The 23,938-nt window shown below is 41.4% G+C and overlaps 1 protein-coding gene and 1 pseudogene across 2 annotated transcripts in view; one reads left to right on the top strand and one right to left on the bottom strand.

Moving 5' to 3' along the window:
- RPS6KA2 (ribosomal protein S6 kinase A2) overlaps positions 1–23,938 on the bottom strand; it is a 279,666-nt gene that overhangs the window by 219,680 nt on the left and 36,048 nt on the right. The gene's annotated exons all lie outside the window — the stretch shown is intronic.
- LOC132761782 (small ribosomal subunit protein eS1-like) lies at positions 774–7,141 on the top strand (annotated as a pseudogene).

Below are 23,938 nucleotides of genomic sequence, written 5' to 3'. Positions count from 1 at the left end.
TAATAATAATAATAATAATAATAATAACTTTATCTCTCTGAAGGGACTTGGGCGGCTTACATGGGGACAACTCCAGTCAAACAGAGATTAAAATATATCACAGTAAAAATTATAAATACAAAACATCATAACTGACAACAACAACTAATACACTAGCACAGTGGTCTAAGCTCATGTACTATGCTCATGGGCACGGCAGGATAGTGCAACACAGTTACAAGGACAGGACTGATAGAAAATTACATGAGTCAGATGATAAATTTGAACTAGGAGGGCCAGGTGAATTAGAGCAATGCAACTATAGGGCAGGGATAATGGTAAAGTGAAAGAGCCAAAGATAAATTATGGCTAGAGGGGCTAAAATTACCTAGTGAACTGATTAATCAAAAGCACATTGGAACATCCACATTTTGTGATCTTTAAGGAAGGTGGACCAACCACACTTGTGACAGAGTGAGAGAAGGGCCTCCCCAGAATGATCTTAGAGCTCATGCAGGTTCATAGGGGAAGATGTGATCATGAAGATAGGCTGGACCTGAACTGTTTAGGCATTGTAGGTAATAATGTGGACATTGAAATGGGAGCTGAAACTTATAAGCAGTCAGTGGAGCTGCTTTAACAGGGGAGTTGCCCACTTCCTGTAATTTGCTCCAGTTAGCAGCCTGGCTGCCGACCTTTGTACACACTGCAATTTCCTGGCTGCCTTCAAAGGCAGCCCCACATAGAGTGCATTTCAGTAGTCCAATCTGGAGGTAACTAAGGTATGGACCACCATGGTCAAGTCAGACTTCTCGAGGTATGGTTGCAACTGGCGCACAAGCTTTAACAGTGAAAAGGCTCTCTCGGCCACCACTGGCACCTGAGCATCAAGCATCAGCACCGAGTCCAGGAAGACCCCCAGACTGTGGGCCTGTTTCCTCAGGGGGAATGTAACTCAATTGAGCAAAAGTTGCCACCCTATACCCTGATCAGCTGCTGACTGACCAGGAGGACCTCTGTCTTCTCAGGATGAAGCTTCAGCTTGTTAGCCCTCATCCAATCCATCGCAGCGTCCAGGCACTGGTCCAGGATCTGGGGGGGGGGGGGGGGGTTCCCTCGGAATTTGGTGGACAATAGTAGTCTAGCTCCAGTATTTGGATTTTTGTCAGTATTTGAGTACAGTGGGACTATTATAAACACAAGTTACCCTATATACTCATATATAAGTCTAGAAATTTGGGTTAAAAATCCACCCAAAAAACCTAGGTTGGCTTACCAGTATTTGATTCCCCCTAGGGGTGAGAAAAGCGGTATAGAAATACTGAAATACTATTCATGGTTCAAAGTAAATATTGTACTTTAACTCTTATCAGCAGAGGACCCATCCCTATTCTTACTGTTGAAAGGTGAGAGTTTAGCCCATTTCAGGAGAACCGAAGCTAGATGATTGGAGACTAAAGCTAATGGATATAATGAACATGGACACCTTGACACAACATATAAGAATAAGACATTCCGTCAGAGGGGAAAGAACAGACTGGTCTCCAATCAAAAACTATCTTGAAGGAAACTAAGAGCATAAACGGCATCAGAGTAAACAAGTGAATGAAAACAGCAGAAAAGCAAAGAAGACAATACTAGCAACAACTAACTAAGAGGGAAATAATGAGTAAATAATATATACTAATAAATACTAACACACTCCACGTCTCACATCCCTTTCCACATGCACCCCCCCTTCCCTTCCCCCATTTTCCTTTAGTTAAGGGCCGCCCCTATTATTACCCAACCCCCGTACCTCCCCCCCTGGTATTAGGTATTAGGTTGCTACCCCTCTCCTCCTCCCCATTACCCTCCCCCCCCCTGGGTTTTTAAGGTTTTTTCTTTCTTTCAATCATGTCAATGATTAACCCCGAGTCGATGTAAAATTACTAAAAAACCACAATAAAAATGATTATATATATAAAAAAAGGAGAACTGTAAAGAAGCTTTTTCTTCCACAGTGCTTCTAGCCTTTCTGAAGGCCTGGGAAGGGAAATGGTGGCAGCAGGCAGGGCAACTGGCCTCTTAAGGGAGCATTGGTGTTTTCCTTGCTCCACAGAATGACCATCAACTTCTTTAGGAGTCTTATCAAAAGCCATAATTTTGGTCCCAAACTTGTCCTCAACTTATACATGAGTATATTTGAATCCAACCCAATCTAGTTCTGTGAATTGGCACACACGGACCCAGAGTTGGGTCACTGACCCAGAATTTTCTGGAAAATGCTATAAAATGTACTGCATTTTATTTTACTCTCCAAGTAGTCAAATGCAAAATTATAAATACATCTGGCTAATTTTTGGTTGCATACATACATACATACATACATACTAGGCCTGTCGGTTTTAGTTCGTTAATTCGTTATTTCGTAATTTAATCGTTATTTTTACCATATCCGACGCGATTTCAAAACATATTTTCAAACCCGGAAGGGTTTAAAAATATCGAAACAGCAGCCCCATTTTTTTTATGAGCTTCAGCTCGTCTCGTTAATGGGATGGAGGCTGCTGTGCTGCTGGTGCCTGGGAGCCAATCCGGCGCTCCCAAGCACCCCAGCAGTAAATGGGGCGGGCGGCGCGAAGGGGCTCCTGCGCCCTCCTCCTCCTCCTCCTCCTGGCACTTCCTGCAACACAGCTGGGAGGAGGAGGAGGAGGAGGAGAGTGCAGGAGCGCGCGCGCCATCCGATCGGCTCCGGCTGCTGCGCCCTCCTCCTCCTCCTCCCAGCTGTGTTGCAGGAAGTGTCAGGAGGAGGAGGAGGAGGAGGAGGGCGCAGCAGCCGGAGCCGATCGGATGGCGCGCGCGCTCCTGCGCCCTCCTCCTCCTCCTCCTCCTCCTGGCACTTCCTGCAACACAGCTGGGAGGAGGAGGAGGAGGAGGAGAGCGCAGGAGCGCGCGCGCCATCCGATCGGCTCCGGCTGCTGCGCCCTCCTCCTCCTCCTCCCAGCTGTGTTGCAGGAAGTGTCAGGAGGAGGAGGAGGAGGAGGAGGGCGCAGCAGCCGGAGCCGATCGGATGGCGCGCGCGCTCCTGCACCCTCCTCCTCCTCCTCCTCCTCCTGGCACTTCCTGCAACACAGCTGGGAGGAGGAGGAGGAGGAGGAGGAGAGCGCAGGAGCGCGCGCGCCATCCGATCGGCTCCGGCTGCTGCGCCCTCCTCCTCCTCCTCCCAGCTGTGTTGCAGGAAGTGTCAGGAGGAGGAGGAGGAGGAGGAGGGCGCAGCAGCCGGAGCCGATCGGATGGCGCGCGCGCTCCTGCGCCCTCCTCCTCCTCCTCCTCCTCCTGGCACTTCCTGCAACACAGCTGGGAGGAGGAGGAGGAGGAGGAGGAGAGCGCAGGAGCGCGCGCGCCATCCGATCGGCTCCAGCTGCTGCGCCCTCCTCCTCCTCCTCCCAGCTGTGTTGCAGGAAGTGTCAGGAGGAGGAGGAGGAGGAGGAGGGCGCAGCAGCCGGAGCCGATCGGATGGCGCGCGCGCTCCTGCACCCTCCTCCTCCTCCTCCTCCTCCTGGCACTTCCTGCAACACAGCTGGGAGGAGGAGGAGGAGGAGGAGGAGAGCGCAGGAGCGCGCGCGCCATCCGATCGGCTCCGGCTGCTGCGCCCTCTTCCTCCTCCTCCCAGCTGTGTTGCAGGAAGTGTCAGGAGGAGGAGGAGGAGGAGGAGGGCGCAGCAGCCGGAGCCGATCGGATGGCGCGCGCGCTCCTGCGCTCTCCCCCTCCCCCTCCTCCCCCTCCCCCTCCCCCTCCTCTTCCGCGGGCCAGGCCAGCGCAGTGACGTCAGCGCGCCCTTGCTGCCGAGGCTCGGAGACCCCGCAGCCAGACCCTGTCCACGTTTCAGGAAGAAGGAGAAGGAGAAGGAAGAGAAGGTGGAGGTGGAGGTGAGGAAGGGCGCTGCGGGTGTTTGGGTGGGGGCCCCACCTGCCCGCCTGCCCGCCTGCCTTTGGGGGGCCTTCCTTCCCTCGCCGCCCCGGCCCCCCTTTGCCCCCTTTGCCTCGCAGGCAGGCTTCACGGCGCCGGCTGCCTTCAATATTCATTATGATTACCATGTGAGCTTATTAGGCCTGTTTGATCAAGAAAAAAATTGTTTCTAAAATGTTTTGTAAATATTTACGAAATTTCGTAAATAACAAAACATTTTTTTGGAAAGTTTTGTAAATATTTTAAATATCGAAACAAAAAAACACCCCAATTACAAATCGATTTTAGAAACAAATTTTTTCTTGATCAAACAGGCCTAATACATACATAAGACAGTACATGAATTTCTAGCCAGGGAATGCTCAACATCATTCTCCTATTATCACAGAAAAATAAGGTATAAAAAAGCATATGGATAACCTGATTCTGACTTGTTGACATAGTATCTCAGGTATCAGCTCTCATTCTCCTGGGTATCAGCACGCAGTGAACCTGTGAACCAGTGAACTTTTGTACATTAAGCCCCTGCTGTTGCACTGAACTTCAGTTCTACATTGAAGAACATCTCTTCATGGGAATTACTGTTGAATTTTATGGTTGTGAAATTATCGAATTTTCCCTAATACTATTGGGTTTAAAAATGCTGAAGTGCATATGCACTCAATTATTTACCACATTATCACACGGGGGCTTTGAAGCGGGCAGCTCTATTCTTCTAGCACCTGCAGAATTTTGGGAAATGTAGTTTAGGGCGGGGCCTTTTGAATGCTCAGCTAGAGAGGTCCTCACTCTTCCAAACTACATTTCCCAGAATTCTGCAGGTGCCAGAAGACAGGGCTGCCCACGTTAAGAGATTTTAACTCTTGTTTTAATGCTATGCTTTTAAGTGGCTGGTTTTAATGTTTATTTATTGATGATATGTACTTACATGGCATCTAATGCTGCCTTTGCAAGGCTGCCCTGAGTCTCCTTTGGGGTTGAGAAGGGCAGGATATAAGTGCGGTAAATAAATTAATAAAGCCCCAGTGTGATAAGGACATAAGACAATATCAACATTAAAGAAATTTTACTTTTTTTTTTTGCACTAGTAAAAAAAACAGAGGTGCAAACATTTAATGAAGAACTTCAGAGTGACACTATTCTATGTGGTCCTCTGATACAGTTTTAAAGGATTATCCACATTCATACAGATTAGTCTGGATTCCGGGAGAATTACGGGATTTCATATATGTTTGGTGCTTCATTTTTCTGAGCACTTAATATGACAGTAGTAAACTGTCAGCATCCATTACAATTATTAGCATCACTTCAGATTTGCATGTTAGGAGGATGCATTTAGATCAGGGGTCCTCAAACTAAGGCCTGGGGGCTGGATACGGCCCTCCAAGGTCATTTACCCAGCCCTCGCTCAGGGTCAACCTAAATCTGAAACAACTTGAAATCACACAAAAACAACAACAACAACAACAACAATCCTATCTCATCAGCCAAAAGCAGGTCCACACTTCCAATTGAAATACTAATAAGTTTATATTTGTTAAAATTATTCTTCATTTTAATTATTGTATTGTTTTTAAGTGTTTTTTGCACTACAAATAAGATATGTGCAGTGTGCCTAGGAATTCATTCATGCTTTTTTCAAATTATAATCTGCCCCCCCCCCCAACAGTTTGAGGGACTGTGACCTGGCCCTCTGTTTAAAAAGTTTGTCAACCCCTGATTTAGATTATCAATCAATTGCAAATATGTTCTAAATTGTTTTTTTAAAGTTTCTCCAACCTTCTGGAACTCAAATAACATTTTAATTAAAACATAGTTTGATGAAAAAGGAAAATCCAAGTCAGTTGTCACGGTGGTTACAAGTACACTGCATATGTGTACAAACTGGCATTAATGGCTAAAGTCCTGAAACCTCAAAATATTGCAGCTCTCAAAACAGGAATTATCAGAATAATTCCATTGTTATTTTGTGCACTGTTGGTTCTATTATCTCTTTCAGAAAATAAAAAACAGCTTCTTGGAGTTCTACTTCTAACTTACTGGTATTTAAAGTCACCTTTCTTTTCATACACACAACTTGAACTTTGAGATATGGGCAGCCAAACCATAAATCAGAACTGATGTGATATGTATAATCCCAAATTGGGGTTTGGGTGGGGGATGATTTTAAAAATAACATGCAATCTTTATAGTGATGTCCATGTTTTTCAGGCAAAAAAATTAATCAAAGCAGGCAACTCACATTTTGAAACCTAGCAAAACTATCACATTTGTTTATTTATAGGTTTACTATCCCTTCCAATAGCAATCTTCTCTCAGTGACTTATACAGTTATTCAGAGGCAAGCTCTACTATATTGGCTTTACTCACAGGTCAATACACAGAATTCCTGCTTTAATAAAAATACAATTGTCTGTATTTTCACTACCCCTTGTTGGCGGTTGGCAAGAACAAGCACCTCACAAAAGGAGACAAGAAAAGCACTAAGAAGAAAGTGGATTATCCTTTCTCAAAGAAGACTGGTACGATTTCAAGGCCCCAGCAATGTTTAATATTTGAAACATTTGGAAGACATTAGTTACCAGGAATCAGGGAACAAAAATCACCTCTGACAGACTGAAAGGCTGTGTGTTTGAAGTCTTGCTGACCTACAGAATGATGAAGTTGCCTGATCACTGAGGATTTGCAAGGAAAGAATTGTCTGACCAACTTCCATGGCATGGACCTGACAAGTGACAAAATGTGCTCGATGGTCAAAAAATGGCAATGATTAAAGTCCATGTTGATGTCAAAACGACGGATACCTTCTGCACCTTTTCTGTGTTTCACCAAGAAGCGTACCAACCAGATTCGCAAGACTTCCTATGCCCAGCACTAGCAGCACTAGCACTAGCAGGTCCGCCAAATCCAGAAGAAAATGGTGGAAATCATGACACAAGAAGTACAAACAAATGATCTGAAAGAAGTTGTCAACAAACTGACTCCAGATAGCATTGGTAAAGATATAGAAAAGGCATGTCAGTCAATCTATCCCCTTCATGATGTCTATGTTTGTAAAGTCAAGATGCTTAAGAAACCCAAATTCAAATTGGGCAGACTGATGGAACTGCACGGTGAAGGTGGTGGTGCTGGAAAGCCATCCAGTGATGAAGCTGATGCTAAGGTAGAACGGGCTGATGGGCATGAGCCCCTTGTGCAAGAATCTGTCTAAACCCAGTTAATAACACTACCCTTTGTTCTTTTTTCTCAAATTACGCCCCCCCCCCCCCAGCCTTTATCCAAAATGCATGTCTAGTCGGTTCATTTGTCAAAGATCCTACTTAACCTCCATGATGAAATGGCTCACAAATTCTTCTTAAAGCTATTGTAATCCCTATTTTAGAAAACCTTCTTATTGTATGTTCTGAAGACAAAGATACCCTCGCAGACCCTAAATACTTTATGCTGGAAAATCTGTGCTAATCTAATTTTAGAAAGCATGGACAGAAAATCTATGCATTTGTCTAAAAATATTTCTTGCTCAGACAAGTTGTGGGAATGGACAACTTTGTAATATACTGTATTTCTTCAATTCTAAGATACACTTTTTCCTATATAAATAACTAAAATGTGGTGTGTCTTAGAATTGCAGGTATATCTTACATATTTTTATTGGTGGTGGTACTGAAATCTTACAATCAATGGCATCTTACAATTGAAGAAATACAGTATGTTTGCACTTGCAAGCATAATTCCAGCTTGTGATAGCAACACCCACAGCTTTTAAAACAGAGCATGAGACCAATCAAAACATCTGCTATTCTGTCCCATCTCAAGAGCTAATAGTTGATCTGGAATAATAATATACATTAATTGTCCTGTGTTATAAAGGTTGTTGTTGTTCATTCATTCAGTCGCTTCCGTCTCTTCGTGACCTCATGGACCAGCCCACGTCAGAGCTCCCTGTTGGCTGTGACCACCCCCAGCTCCTTCAAGGTGAATCCAGTCACTTCAAGGATGCCATCCATCCATCTTGCCCTTGGTCGGCCCCTCTTCCTTTTTCCTTCCATTTCCCCCAGCATCATTATCTTTTCCAAGCTTTCGTGTCTTATCATATTGCGGCCAAAGTACTTCATCTTGGCCTCTATTATCCTTCCCTCCAATGAGCAACTGGGCTTTATTTCCTGAAGTATGGACTGGTTGGATCTTCTGGTGGTTCAAAAGCATCTATCTTCCTTCACTCAGCCTTCCTTATTGTCCAGCTCTCACATCCGTAGGTGACTATGGGCAAAACCATTGCTTTAACTATGCGGATCTTTTTTGCCAGTGTGATGTCTCTCCTCCCAAGAAGTAAGCGTCTCCTGATTTCCTGGCTGCAGTCTGCATCTGCAGTAATTGTTGCACATAGAAATACAAAGTCTGCCATGGCCTCCACGTTTTCTCCCACTATTTCCCATTTGTCAATCATTCTTTTTGCCATAATCTTGGGGGTTTTTTTATGCTTAGCTGCAACCCAGTTTTTGTGCTTTCTTCTTTCACCTTGATTAGAAGGCTCCTCAGCTCCTCCTCACTTTCGGCCATCAAAGTGGTGCCATCTGCATATCTAAGGTTGTCAATGTTTCTTCCAGCAATTTTTACCCCAGCCTTGCATTCGTCAAGCCCCGCACATCGCATGATGTGTTCTGCATACAAGTTGAATAGGTTGGGTGAGAGCATACAATCCTGCCATACATTATAAAGGTACAGGAGAAATATCCTGTACTTTGACCTTACAACCTCTGAGGATGCCTGCTATAGATGCAGGAAAGAATGCTTCTGGATTATGATCATACAGCCCGGTAAACACACAACAACCCAATATTCAAAGTGCTTTACTAAGTAATCACATTGGCAAAATTGCCTGTCCAATGTCAATTTGGCTTCATTTCAGGTATAGAGCCTGCCGGTTCCCATCACTTCCAGTGGGGCTCTGTACCTGAAGTGAGGTGATACTGTTAAAAGAGGCAGCACTGGGAACACAAGAGGCAGAGTGGGAATGAGGTAAGGGAAATGTGGGGCTAGGGAGTGATGCAGGGTGTAGGATGATGAGCACCCCACACTGGATTCGCCACAATCCATGGTGGATTCCCCTGCTATTGCCAGGTTTTTTGGACCTCAATGTGATGAGGTCCTTAGTTACACTCTTGTGCTTGTTATCAATTACATGCTTGGATTTTAAAAGTTACAAGGGAAGTAGCTATGTGTACCTGATGAAAGCGTGAGGATGATCAGCGTGTTGAAAGATGATCAGCGTGTTCACAGGATTCATTTATCCCAATCCTGGACTCTAATTTATTTATTTATTTACTTCATTTGCATACTGTTTTTCTCACCTGGGGAGAGGGGCAGACTCAAAGGGGTTTCCAACATATTCACGGCAAAATTTAATACATCACAAACATATAAAACATAACATAAAACAACAATAACATATAACTATCAATTAAATCATAAAACGTAACAACACTTAGACATTAAAACGTGGAGTTAAAACATTAATATAAACATTAAAATCACATAATCCAAAAATCATAGTCCAAGGCCATTCCAATATTAAATATCAATGGCACATAATCTTTATGGGTTAATCCATTCTTTTACATAAATCCTTTGAAATCTGGAAGGCCCAAGTTCTGTGTGATATCCTGAAGTCACACCTGCAAGGATAATCCCTTATCCATCTTGAAAAGTTGATTATCTGCATATGTTTTGATCATCTGCATACGGATAATGGCAAAAAGCAGGGCAGTGAGGCAAGACACCACATAGCTAGATGCAAATAAGGGTCCACCTCCTGCATTAAAGCAATGTCTTGCAACATTGATAGTGTAATAATTGCAAACAGTCCAGAAGTAAGGATGGAAATCAAGTACAGAGCTTTGAAAACTTTTTCGGTTACAGTGTACAAAACTCTCTAGAGGTTTCTGGGAATTGTAATTTAAAAAAAAAAAGCATAGAAAAGGCTGAGGGATTCTGAGAGATTTGGTCCCCAAAAGTCAATTTTCTAAGCTCTGGATAAACTAAGCAAAAGCAAATATTTTACATGGTTCATTAAAGGGGGAAAAGATGCCACACCAGGATCAAATTCATAATCATAGAGAAATAGCAACCCAAGGAGAAATGTATGTCTGCCTTAATTTGACTGAAAGGGTGACTGGAAACATGAAATAAATTCCGAGATTCAGCTGCCATCGTCTGTCATTCCAGCTCCAATTGCAGCATGGAGAAGAATTTTAAATGAGTTCAGAAGGAAGAAATATGCAAAATATCCACATTTATAAGCCTAATTTACACAATTTATCATCTATTACACCCATCATTTCTTGGTATGGAGTTCCTGACTACAATAATAAAAGCCCAGTCCTCACTAATATGTATGTATGTATGTATGTATGTATATATGTGAAACATGTTTACTAGAGGAGTCCCACAAAACCCATGAGTATTTTAAAATGAAAATTGTACACAAATGAAATAATTTTTTTTAATGTTTATGGAGGAGCAGAGTTTAATTAGAGCAGTGTGTTTGGGTTTTACAGAATTACTTTCTGAAAGTATCATAATTTATTCTGAAAACATAGTAGAAAGAAAAACTTACCTCCTCAAAAGCAAGTTCTGCAGAAACTTCTTAAAGAAACTCTGTAAAAAGTTTCTGGGTGCAAAAATGCAGACAGAACTTCAGGACATAATTCTATAATTCAGTTACTTTGACTAAGAGGTCCTTCGATAGGATGGAAACACCCACCAGCCAGATACTGTGCCAGATGCATGGATGCTAAAAAACTTCACACTGTTTGAATTGTGTTCATGTCACACAGCAAACCCCTAACTTCCACATCCTCAACACAGTGTTTCTTTTAATCTTGCCAATTAACCTTGAGTCCCAGGCTTGCATAAAAAGTGGTGTATAAATGTCTTCTAGATTCAAACCTATGTCATAGTGGCTCATGTGATGGAAGGTGTTATAAAATACAGTGAGCCCTCCACATTTGCAGGTTATACTTTTGAAGATTTAATTAACATGCTCTCTCTAGGAATATTTAGAGCATTTAAGCTTGATTCTGGACTATTTCTGGCAGAAACCGACCATAGAGTTGCAATGGAAAATCTAGAGATTCATAGGAGATGTCCTTTTGCTGTTTTCTCACTATCTCAGGAGTCCAGCACCTCTAACTTCAGTAAATATGGAAAACTGGCTGTAATTATCTGGCAAGCTGTGTGTTAATATTGGATTGAGCATTTGGAGCACCTATGCAGCAGTTTGGATTGGTTTTCTCTCAGTTTCATGGATTTGGGGAAAACTCTGCACCTTTTTTTAGTTTCACTCTGTCACCACAGTTGCTCTACTCTACTTTTTCTCACTGGCCATGATTGATAGGCTCTAGAGTATAGGTAATTTTAACAGTAAAATAATACTGTTGACCCATTATGTTATTTATTTATTTACAAGAGGTGAAGGTGCACATTATTTACCCAATATATATTGTATGAGTTTTCTTTCTTATTGTGCATGGCAGAATTAAATGACAAATGTACTTTGATATAATGGAAAACTATTAAGCCTGAAGAAGGAAGGTGATGGAAGATTGCAAAAATTGGATACATTTTCTTTGCAAGATGTCATCAGGAAAAAAAAAACCCCTCCCTGCTCTTATGGAAACAAGTGCAATTCATCTTTCCTTTATTGGAATGCAACAAGATGTAAGATCGAGCTGTAGAGATAGGAGTATATAAAATCTCATCTCTTTAGCAACAAAAGAAAGAAAGAAAGGTAGAACAATTATCTCCTTAGTTTTTAATTACAGAACAACGATACAATAAGAATTCTCCTTCTGCTGCTGGATCCTGAAGATAGCCAGCATCAGTGGCCTATAGCACTACACAATGCTGAAGGTCCACTTGTTTTGTTACAGACAATGATTCAAGTTTCTGTTGTGGGTGTGTAGAGGAAATGCTCTTAAAGGAAAGAAAGTAAGGGATTATTCCAATGGAGAGGATAACAGTCAGTAGAGTGACTGTGAAGGGGGGGGGGTCAAGGGTAAGTCTGGGATAAGATAGAAATTGAGAACACAGAGAGAGGAAGGAGGGTGGGGAAAACAAAGAATGGGAAGAGATGTCTTTAAATGTTGCTGTGAGGAAGTTGGCATAAAGAAAATGTTGTTAGTATGTTTACAAGCTTGCCTGTTTTCTTAAGGACTATTTGACAGAGTTTTATTGACCCATATGGCCACAGGGTTGCTGTCACCATGAAAGCCAAAACCTTTGCCGCTCATCTTTCAGGGGAAGAGGAGCCATTTGTAACAGGGGTCCTTTGCTGACTACATTATAATGGGTTATCCCAAGAAGGGAAAAGTCAGTTGTGTAACTAGGGCTGGTATCACCCAATGTGGTAATTCATAATTTCACACCCATGAATCTCCCTCTATAACAGACCATACCACATTATTGACATATTCAGTGACTATAAAAACACAATATCAATGAAAAGAACAATAAGGGATTGTCACATGCCAACCAAATCACATGAATCAAAATGTCCTTGTAATGACAACTCAGAGCACGTGCACTTCCTTAAAAGGTTCAAAAAGTAGAGTAACACAGAATTTTGGCTTTAAAGATGCACTCTTCATTGCTACTGCTGCCTAGTAACTCTTTGGCACATTTAGTCTGGCTTCTCAGCAAAAGTTTTTCTAACAGAGAAGACCTCACAAATAGCATTGCTATTATCAACAAAGCCTCTTGCCTCACATGAGCACAGAATTGCACAACTAGTGCCTTGATGGGAGCATTAAAGTAACCTTCTGCTTTTATTCTGTTTTGCAAGTAGAATCATAGAATCAAAGAGTTGGAAGAGACCTCATGGGCCATCCAGTCCAACCCCCTGCCAAGAAGCAGGAATATTGCATTCAAATCACCCCTGACAGATGGCCATCCAGCCTCTGTTTAAAAGCTTCCAAAGAAGGAGCCTCCACCACACTCTGGGGCAGAGAGTTCCACTGCTGAACGGCTCTCACAGTCAGGAAGTTCTTCCTCATGTTCAGATGGAATCTCCTCTCTTGTAGTTTGAAGCCATTGTTTTGCGTCCTAGTCCCCAGGGAAGCAGAAAACAAGCTTGCTCCCTCCTCCCTGTGGCTTCCTCTCACATATTTATACATGGCTATCATATCCCCTCTCAGCCTAGTACACTCCAAGAACAGAACCTTTTGTACTTGTTATATGGCTTGTAGTTTCCCTCACTTTTATAAATGATCAAACAAGGTAAGGTCATCCAAAATTTGGTGAGAAATTTCTTCAAATAACTCCCTAGCATTTACCCCATGTACGCAATGAGAGAAAGACAACAGGAAAGTGTTAGTCACCACAAAAAACTACCAATTTTACATGTGTAGGTTTAAAAAGAAAGTTGTTTTGTTATGTCTGTTTTTCAAGTACACTCCAAGAACAATAAAAGTAGATGAACAAACCTGGACACAGCATTTTATTTGAGAACACAAAAATGCTGGACCACTCTCACAACCACCATGTCAGACTACACAGAGAAGCCATTGAAATCCACAAACATGTGGACAATTTCAACAGAAAGGAAGAAACCATGAAAATGAACAAAATCTGGCTACCAGTATTAAAAAATTCTAAAATTGCAACAGCAAAAACAGCAGGGAGAAAAACAGGCAGGGACATCTAATCACCCTTCAAGAAGAGTTTGCTCCAGGCACAGTCAGCCCATTGTATGCTAATCAAGGTGGTCAGTTGAAAGATTCACACCCAGCCCAACTTACAAAAGCCTTTTGTCTCACCCTGGTCATTCCACAGATATATAAACCCCTTTTTTCCCAGCTCCAGCAGACCTCACCTCTGAGGAAGCTTGCCATAGATGCAGGCAAAACGTCAGGAGAAATGCCTCTAGAACATGGCCATATAGCCCGAAAAAACCCACAAGAACTGAGTGATTCCGGCCATGAAAGCCTTCGACAATACAATAAAAGTAGAGTTTTGAATTTGTTCTCAATAATGTTTACTCATTCTGGAGAAAGTGTGAATAGTGGACAATGATTTCTGCTGAGACCTCTTTTCTCCTGCACTCTCTGAAAACTGTTCTCATGGTTTTAGGGACACCAGGAACAGCATGGCTTTGGGACTAAAGGAGGAACTGTGTTCCATGAATACAAGGAAACCTACAGTCTGTAGGGGCAAGTCTGGATCCAGCCATGTATAAACAAAGAGTTCATTCACTCAGGCAAAACACACACTGGCACCAGATTAACATATGAACACTGAATAAAGAAAAAGAGTGTTGTTGATCTCATACAGAAACAATTATTTAATAACAAACTTGAAAATAGTCTCCTTTGACACAGTCTATGAAAGAGAAATTTCTCTGAAGATTCATTGTAGGACAGTCCATAAGGATATTGCTTGAAAGCACATTAATCATTGCTAATTCAGATATGCTCATTGTATTCATATAAAATGCTGCAGTTTAAAATGAAAACACAGCAGAGATTGTGGGTTTTAAAATAGGACAAACAACAAGAGTCCATTCAGACTAAGAGTTATGAGAGACTGAGCTCATATGAATGTAATATAATACTTTTGAATGTAAAACATGTTACCTCCTCAGAGATCTGAACATACATTATTTCATTATTAGAAAAAGAATAAAAACCTAAGTAAATCGAAAATAAAAACATATTAATCATAAAAACCTAAATTATCTCAAAGGGTGGCAAAGCAAAACATTTTGATAGATTATATTCATTAATGGAATATTCATTCCAGTATCTACCACTCTACTTTTCAAGGTGTTTTTGGGTAAAACATTTGCTCACTATTAAATATTTTGGCTTAACAACAATCTCAAAAACTAATAAGCTCAGCTTTTCAAATACTGGGAATAAAATGCTTGTCATGTTTTAACTCTGAATTTAACAGGAGGATTAAAAGCAGGTTTGATTACAAGAAGAGTAATCCAGGCATAGTAACTTAGCAGGTTTGGCTGGAGTTGCAGGACCTTGGATAGCTCTAGTCTAAGCAGACTGAATTTAACTCCAGGCTGACACTGTATGTTAGTCCTGTCTTTCTATTGACAGGGGGCAATAATGTCACATTTGTTCTGTTCATCTCTTTCACATGTTTCTTGCTTAAACTTGACATGTTTATGTTCATGCCTAAGATGCATGAAAAAAATAAACAAAAGTAATCTTCTGATACAACTTTCAACTTTGTTACTAGCTACAAACAGGTTAGAATAACCACAAAATGATTATTTTGTATTTGAAGTAGATTATCAGAAATAAGAATTAATACAGAATACTCTAATATGAGACTAAATAACTCCATATTTTTGTACACTCAGTCTGTGTCCTCCAGTTAATAGTTGCCATAACAACACTTCTAGCTAATCTTCGATTTATGACTATTCTATATTCCAAATGTACTTATAAAGAAACAATAAAGAAGCAACAGTAAACAAACAAACAAAGACATTCATAAGATCTGTTCCAAAGAGGCATATAATGTATTGTCTTGTTCTCATTAATCCTGAACTAGGCATGCTGCTGTAAGATTCAGTGGGATCGATTCTCTAGGAAGTACACAAAAAATAAAACTCTAATATTCCTTTCCCACACATACACAAGACATGGAGCTGCAGTGGCGCAATAGGTTAAACCCTTGTGCTGGCTGAACTGCTGACCTGAAGGTCAGCGGTTCAAATCCATGAGACAGGATGAGCTCCCATCTGTCAGCTCTAGCTTCCCATGCAGGGACATGAGAGAAGCCTCCACAGGATGGTAAAACATCTGGGTGTCCTCTGGGCAAAGTCCTTACAAACAGCCAATTCTCTCACAGCAGAAGTGACTTGCAGTTATCTAATGCCACTTATGACATACACACATAAAAATAGAGAAGACCATATGAATTTAAATATTCATAAACAAATGAAAGAAACAAGACAGTAATTTCTTACTGGTTTTGCATTCGTATAATGCGGATTGGAGTGTTTTCATGGGCTCACATTTTAGAGGTGTGAATGGCACCCTATCTTTGTACAGCTGGTGTTGAGAAATCATCTTATTTATTCTGGGAGTCATACAATTCTGTTAGGAAGCACTAGGATTCAAACCAGCACCTAGCATCCTCGAACATTTTAGAAGGACCATGCAAAATGCCCTGTCTTTCTTGGTAAATTAAATGCATGTAGGTCCAGGATGTGGCATTTAACTTTAACATAAATGAGATGGTTCCCATCACTAGGCAGAGTGAGGAAGTACAAAGGGACGTTGTAGCATTTTAGGGACTAACTGAGGGGACAAAGTTGGTAGCATAAGTTTTCATAGATGCAGGGTAATTCTAAATGAACAAACAATGTAAGTCAGTACTGGTGTCAAATCACTGGTTCCAGCCCCTATTGTAGCCCACCATGAGCCATCTCAGCAATGGGAGGGCCTCCCTATAGCCCAGTCCTGCCAAGGTTAATTCAAAACTGCAGGACAGGGGCCCAAATCAGCCACCTCTCTGTCTCAGTCACTGCAAGTTACAGCACCAACAGGCCTGCATACCAGCTGCTGGGCAAACTTCTTTACTGCTTCCATGCCATTTGACTGGCAAAGGAGATTGAGAGAAGCAAGGGAAGCAGTCCCCTCCTCCTTAACCCTAGGCTCCTTTGCCAGCTACATTACATCCAAGCAGGAACGGAGAATGCTCAGCAGGAGGTTTGTAACTCTGGCCCCTTCTACACTGCCATATAATATCCAGATTATCTGCTTTGAACTGGATTATATGGCAGTGTAGAAGGGGCTTCAGTTACTGCCCTAGCTGGCAGTGACAGGGATGGGTAGGGTAGGAGGGGACAGCCATCCCATGTCCCCCATCTGCCTGAACGTGGGATCTCTTCTGAGTCACCTGCCACTGGTTCTGCATAGGAACTGGCAGTGGGTATCTGCTTGACCAGAAGTAAGGGCTTTCTCCTGTGTGTGTGTGTGTGTTTTTTAACCCATAGTGCAGCTGCATTAAGTGGCTTTTTGCAGGTCAATCCAGATCAACCTGTATGCATTTTGTCACTGCTTGCAAGCCTGATCCAACCTCACACCAAGGTGAATGGTCAGTGTAGACATGCCCTAAGTCTACTTTCTTATATGAATGCAATAAAATGCCTAGGAATAGATTTTTATGGGTGGGTTTTGTGTAGAAATAGATGTAGAAATGCAAAACATATGGGTAGCAAGTTCAGTTTTAACAATGGTTATTGGAGGACAAAGGCAGGAAGGTAGACATGGCCGAAAGCCAAGATGGGTGGATAATGACATGAATGACATGAATTCTGTAGAGCAATATGGTAGTCTTCCAGATATCTCTTCAGAACTCTGTCTGATACCCCTTTCCAGAGGAGAGAGATGTATGTGCCACACACCTTACTCTTAAATTTGCCGACTGCCCCCAGTGTTGTGGATGACAGTCTCTCACTGCCCGCACTAAAGGAAGATAGAACTGATAACCTGCTAGCTTCTGTACCTGTACAGACTGGGGAAAGGGTGCCACCTTGTCCTTTGCTTCAGAAACAAATTGTCTTGGACCAACTCCACACAGACAGGAGGAAGAGTAGGAAGGGAAGCATTTGTGGAGGTTTTCCCAGCTAGGGAAAGCCATTCCCTTGTAATCTTGGTGCAGATAGGACATTTTAAAAAGCATTTATTTTTGTGCTGTGTTTAGGTGGGTTGGAATTCAATGTTATATTGATAAACTAGGAAGAGCTGTCCAGAAAAGGCTTCTGCTTAGAATTAAAAAGAAAAAATAGAAATACAGACATTGTTTCTGACTGAATGTCAATGAGGCTTGTTAACCAATGGAAAAGTCATGGTTGGTGAGGAATGAATTCAAAATTCATACAAAGCATCTTAGGGATTAGCTGAGGACTCCAGTGGCCACAAATAGGGCAACACAGAACTGTTTTGGAGGACATCTCTGGGATTTTATTACTATATAATCTGGCTGTAAGGAACTAAGTCAGGCATGGTCAAACTTTCTAACTTGAGTGCCACATGTTAGCACTCCCTGCTGGGAGGACTGGGTGCCTGGTGATGGAAGTAAGGGAAGGAGGAAGGAAAGAGAGAAGGAAGGATGAAAAGCTGGAAAGGAAGGGTGGATGGAAGGGAGAGAGGGACGGAAGGATAAAGGAAAAAGAAAAGGGAGGATGAGAGGGTGGAAGGAGAAAGAGAGAGAGGGGAGAAAAAGGGAGTAAAGAGGGAAGGAAGGATGAAAGGGTGGAAAGGAAGGGTTGAAGGAGAAAGAGGGAGGTAAGGAGAAAGGAAAGAGAGAATGAAGGAAACACAAAAGAAAAGGAACGCAAAGGAAAGGAGGAGAAAAGAGGAAGAGAGGGTGGAAAGAGAAAAAGAAGGAAAGATGAATGTGTGGAAGGGAAGGACTCATGGAGAAAGAGGGAGGGAAGGGTGGGAGGTAGAAAAGAGAGAAGAAAGAAAAGACAAAAGGGAGGAAAGGATGAAAAGGTGGAAGGAAATGAAAGAAGGAAGGAAGGAAGGAGGGAAGGAAGGAAAGAGAGGAGGAAGGAAGGATATGATGGTGAGAGAGAGGAGAGCCTGAGAAAAGAGCCCATGAGGCCACATCCAGCCCCCGGGCCTGGGTTTGCCCATACCTGAACTAAGTGGTAGTGCTAGTGAAGGTGTTCTATGACACTACGATGATTAAAATGTTGCTGCCCTCTTATAGCAATACATAATGACTAAAACTAGGATATAACTTACTCACTTTATTTTCATGTCTGTTAAATTTCCTCTGCTTTAAAACAATATTTGCCAGAGAGCTAAAAGGAATCCACTGGAATGAGGAAGTGCCCCTGAGTTCATCAACTGCAAACCTTTCTCCCAATTCTCCTAAAAGCACATGCAGTTCCTCTCTTTCTTTTCCTCCCCTATTCCTGCATTCACATAACTAAGCCAGACACGCATACAGACAACCCTGGCTATTGAGCACCATTTTCATTAGTCTATCTCTATTAGAAAAAAATTAATCATTTCAGGTCATGAATTTGTCATAAAGTACACAAAATTATTAAAGACACAAGCAATTAATTGTTCTGGCATTGGTAGTCATAACAGAATTACAGGGGCCATCTATGCCTGTAGCACACTCACACATTCACAAATGATAGTTCTTTTAAAAAAATCCCCAAAACCTCCAAATACAACTAGGAACTGGAAATTACTTAAAATGCGCAAAAGAAAGCATATAACAGATTAGAGCAGAAATTAAGACAATATTTTTTCATTCTACTACATGCATACAATTGTGAAAAACAAAGTATGGATAATTTTCAATATTGCAGAAATACCTTCCCCATGTATATGATTCTCATATGGTCTGCTGAATGCTGTCAGGCACCTAACAGATGCACAAAGCGGAAAGAAATTGAAATCTTATCTCTCTCTTTTTTTTTATTCCTCCTTCCTCTTGTATTGATGACTCAAGCATATGTTCTCCAAGGACAAAAACTTCCACGGATGGTGGTAGTCAGTCAGATCAGCAATCACAAGCAAGCAATAACACAAAGCAATATTCTGGCAATATCAAAAACACATTCTATTCTTCCAGGTGGAAAAACAGAATTCATTTCTCTATGCTCAGTGTTATAAAAAATGTGCATATATGTATTTTTAGTTTTTGAAAATACAAAGCAAATCTTAACTGAACTACATAAAGGTGAGAATTGACAAACAGCATCTTAATTTGTATTTTTTTTAATGCAGTTTCACCATTTTATTTGTAAAGATGAGAATGCGTTTTCTCTTCTTTCTGCTGACACCATAATACTGTGTTCCTTGTTAAACATTCCATTTTCCTTTCATGGTATTAGCAAGTTACAACAGTTTTTAAACACTTATTTCATTTTAGATACCTGTCTAAGAATTCAAAATAATGCGGGGACACACCCTCACTCTGAAGTTTCAAATAATTATACTCTTGTGTTGTGAATGCAGAGTAATATTTTGTGTTACTGGCATTAGATACAAGAGCCAGAAAAAGCAGCTGAGGAAATTAGAAGGTCTTTGTGAGACTTGAGCCAACTGCAACTTCCCAACCAAAGAATTTACTGGAAATGTCCCAGGCCTAAATTACTCATACTATTCAGTGTTGTCTCTCCACACTGTGATTATACTGTTTCCCATGCAAAACCAGAACCCTTTGGTCCTTGTTGAAATTCATTTTGTTGATTTTGGCCCAGCTCTTTAATCTGTTACGGCCATTTTGAATTCTGAGCATGTCATCTGGAGTATTAGTTATTCCACCCAGTTTGGTGTCATCTGCAAACTTGATAAGCATGCCCTCTAAACCTTCACCCAAGTCATTAATAAAGATGTTGAACAGTACTAGGCCCAGGACCAACCCCTCCTGCACTCCACTAGTCACTTTTTTCTGGGTGAAGAGGAACCATTTGTGAGCACCCGTTGGGTTCGGTCACTTAACCAGTTACAGATCTACCTAAAGGTAGCATTGCCTAGCTCACATTTCACCAGTTTGTTTGCAAGAAGGTCATAGGGGACTTTGTTGAAGGCCTTACTGAAATCAAGATATGCTACATCCCTGCATCTACCAAGCTTGTAACTCTGTCTAAAAAGAGATAAAAATAGTCTGTCATGACTTGTCTTTGAGAAATCCATGTTGATTTTTAGTAATCAAAGCATTCCTTTCTAAGTGATTGCAGACTGCCTCCTTAACAATCTGCTACAGACTCTTTCCTAGTATTGATGTCAGGCTGGGTAGATTTATTTATTTATTTATTCACTATATTTCTGCCCCACTCTATCTCACCCTTAGGGGGACTCAGAGTGGCTTACAGTTTGGCAAAATTCAATGCCACGTTTCAATACAAATAGACAGATATCACACATCAAGCAATAGAACAGGTAAAACCAAGAAATACAATTAAAACAATCAAAAACATAGTATCTGTGGTAATTGTTTGGGTCCTCCTTTTCCCCTTCTTGAAGATAGTGACATCACCAAAATAAATAATAAAATTTCCCTTAAAGCATGTCTACTAAAACAAACAGAACCACATAATGTTAGAAGGGACATGCATGCATGGATATAACCTACTATGTGATTATGTGGTATCCCATGGCTACACCTTTTCACAAGAGAAGAGGTTGCTATGGGACACAAGGCATCACCAATGATCTGGCTGCTTTTTCCGCTCTGAATTATATTGAATGCTTCACCACCCGCATCACCCCATTGCTTCCACCTTCAGTTTATCAGTCTAAAACAGTTTCTCAGCAGTGAGCTACAGACACACGCCCACATGTATTCTAAGGGCATTTTCAGAGGTGAAGAACTAAATCATTTTGCACACATATAATCAAAAAATTGTTTGTGGTCCTTGAACACTGCAAATTGCATAAATCAAACCAGGTATTTCATGTTCATTTTTTGAGGAGAGAATATTAACATGGCAGAACTCTTTAAATACCTCAAAATTTGTCAGAGATAGAAGGGAGCAATCCTGTTTTCTACTGCCCCAGAGGATAGAAGCAGGCCTAGTAGGTTGAAGTTACAAGAGAGTAGATTTTGTTTGCACATTATAGAGAAGTTGCTGTACCCACCACGCATTGCTGTGGCCAATCTACCTCTTTCTCCCCTTCCTTTCCTCCCTCTTTCCTTTCTTTCCTCTTTTTCTTTCCCTTCTTCTTTCTTCCTTCTCTATTTCTTTCCCCCCTCCCTTTGCTCTTTGGTTTCAGCCTTCTTTCTCTCTTTCCTTCCTTCCTTCTCTCTCTCTTCCTTTTTCACTTTTTGATTTCCTTCTCTCCTTCCTTCTCTACCTTTCTTTCTTTCCTTTCTTCCTTCTCTCTTACCCTCCTTCTTTCCCTCTTTCTCTCCCTCCTTCTCTCTCCTTCCTTCCTTCCTTCCTTCCTTCCTTCCTTCCTTCCTTCCTTCCTTCCTCCCTTCTTTCTGTGTATATGTGTTTTGTGTGGTCATATATGTATATATGTGTGTATATATTTGTGTATATGTGTATATATGTGTTTGTTTTGTGCATGTGCTGTAATGTATTTTTGGGTTGCCTTTTTTGCTTTTAATGTCCCTTCTGTTGTGTTTTTCAGTGTTTTTTGAGTGATGGTCACTCATTGGCCTGAGAGGTGTCATGTCCAAATTTGGTGTCAATTCGTCCAGTGGTTTTTGAGTTATGTTAATCCCACAAACCAACATTACCTTTTTATTTATATAGATTTCTTCATAGTACAAGTGATTTGGCAATGGAACACTGTCTGTCTTGTCATCTGAAGCAAGGTGGGTAACTATTAGAGACTGTGACTTCCATGATGGAAGCCTATGTATGTAATTCCCTCACCAGAAATCTTTCCTGGTGCCTATCTTATGGGTACCTATCTTTAGGGAACCAAGTTAAGACTTTAGAATCACAAACGTTTTAACAATGTCTTCTCATACTTATACATGTTAACATGATTTTATTTTGCTGCTAGAGGCTTTTTCCCACATGAGTGAAAATATTTGTTGTCAGGAGCTGATGGGTGTTTTTGCACAACATCCCCATCATGCAAAAATTCCTATCATAGCCAACATTTTCCAACTGCAAAATAATTCCATTAATTTATGGACATTTTAAAATAGTCAGACTTCTGTTATGTATAAAGTCAATCTATGCCTGTCTGTTTGAAGTTGATGGGAAGCCTCTATAATGTGTCATATAGACATGGCTCTTGGCTTCAAAACTAAGCTCTTTCTTTTAGTACATTTCCAGTGACCGAGTAAGAGAGCTCCTTCTTTAGTATAGAGACTTTTTAAAAAGCTTTCTCTTAGGAATTTTGTTTAAAAATGTCATTCCAAAAGTGTTGTGATGTTGCCATACATTTGGGGGAGGGAGAGAGAAAAGATGGGTGCAGTGGGGTAGTATTTGGAGTGGTACTTCTTATCTTGAGATACATAAGACATCCGGATATGCAGGGGATACATTCTTTGCCAGGCCACAGATAGGTGAAACTATGGATACAAATGAACACTGGTCCCAGCATATCAAGTAATGGAGAGCCTAGAAATTTCAAGAGAGTGTCTTCTTTAGGAATTTGGTAAGTCCTCTAATGCAATTCTATGGTATACCACAAAATTTCTTAGAAGATATAAAAAAACTGTTTTCCAAGTGGGAGCAGGTAAATGAAACTGCAGATTGGAGAGGGGAGGATTGGAAATAATTGCCAATGTGCTAGTTCATCATGTGGTAATGATAACTAAAAAAGAAAAAGAAAAGAAAAAATGGCTTGAAATTGGAAAGGGACCAGTCCATTGCAGACACCAATCAACATGTAAGAACAATATGTCTGCCATGGATAGCCAAAAGTGGTAGTTGTAGGACAGAGGAGGAGGAGGAGGAAAGGGGCAGATAACCAAAAGGGAAATGACCATAAATGGAATAGGTGCCACAGGAGAATGTGAAAACTATAATCACTTTTGTTTTCAGAAAACCCACAGGAAAGAAAGCTGCCAATTCCTTTCCTACCCATAGCATAAGGGCAGGGAAGCATTTTGTTCCCTTCCAGTGAAGGAAGAGACAAGAAAATAGTCCCGTCCGGGATTTGTAGTGGGCGGGGTCAGAGGAAGCATGCTCCCCACCCAGGTCATTCCTTCGATGACACTGACCCACCCACCTCAAGGGTGTACTTTACTACTTTACAAGGGTCACCAATGGGGCTGGGCAGGAAATCCCACCATGTTCGGGGGTGGGGGGGGGGCTACCTTACAGCAAATTGGGTAAAGAAAGGTCCTAAATAGGCTTCAAGTGTGCAAAGGGTGTTAGAGAGAGGGGATAGGAGAGATTGATGCTGATGTCTCCAATCATTCACCTAATGGATCCCCTTTGCTGCAACATTGAGTTGCATCTGGGGAAGGTGGTGTCTCACCCATTGTTTGAGAATGAGTTGGTCTCTGATGGCCATTGCCTTGTTTGATTACATAACAAATT

The sequence above is a fragment of the Anolis sagrei genome, chromosome 1, assembly GCF_037176765.1.
Source record: "Anolis sagrei isolate rAnoSag1 chromosome 1, rAnoSag1.mat, whole genome shotgun sequence".
NCBI classification, from domain to species: domain Eukaryota; kingdom Metazoa; phylum Chordata; class Lepidosauria; order Squamata; family Dactyloidae; genus Anolis; species Anolis sagrei.
This window is presented reverse-complemented; position numbering and strand designations above follow the sequence as displayed.